The sequence below is a fragment of the Diachasma alloeum genome, unplaced genomic scaffold, assembly GCF_001412515.2.
Source record: "Diachasma alloeum isolate Michigan unplaced genomic scaffold, Dall2.0 Dall_scaffold_00300, whole genome shotgun sequence".
NCBI classification, from domain to species: Eukaryota; Metazoa; Arthropoda; class Insecta; order Hymenoptera; family Braconidae; genus Diachasma; species Diachasma alloeum.
Window position 1 is genome coordinate 1,968,562 of NW_021680439.1, and position 584 is coordinate 1,969,145.

Below are 584 nucleotides of genomic sequence, written 5' to 3' on the forward strand. Positions count from 1 at the left end.
GGGGGGGGGCTTTGCCCCCCCCCCCCCCCCCCCCCCACGGGGGCTTCGCCCCCTGGACCCCCTTTTCTCGTGGGGGGCTTCGCCCCACACCCCCCTCCGCCCCCACACTTCATCATGCACTTATCATATAAAATAGTATACGCAACACGTGCGGACAGCAGGCGGTCTCACTCGAGCGGCTGCGCCGCCCTCGTGAGTAACCGCCTGCTTTCCGCACTAGTTGCGTAATGTATTAATTGCTCATTATCCACAGAGCAACGGCACGCGTGAAACGGGGGGTATTAAAATTAAGAAAAAATTGTTTTTATAATAATTTCCGATTCCCAAACTGCAAATTATAATCTTTTACAATGCCCAAATGATTTTGCATCGATGTATGCTAATTTTAATGACATTTGACAATTTCACCAGCCAACTATGCGTCGTATAAAGACAAATTAATTGAAAAAAAGCTATTAGTTCCTAAATTGTAAAGTCATGTTCCTAAACTATCCTAAATTATTCCCAAAAGATCTAAATTGATTTCATTAGAAAATTCATTATTTTCCTGGTAATTATATGGCCGTCCCCTCTCCAACCACTCG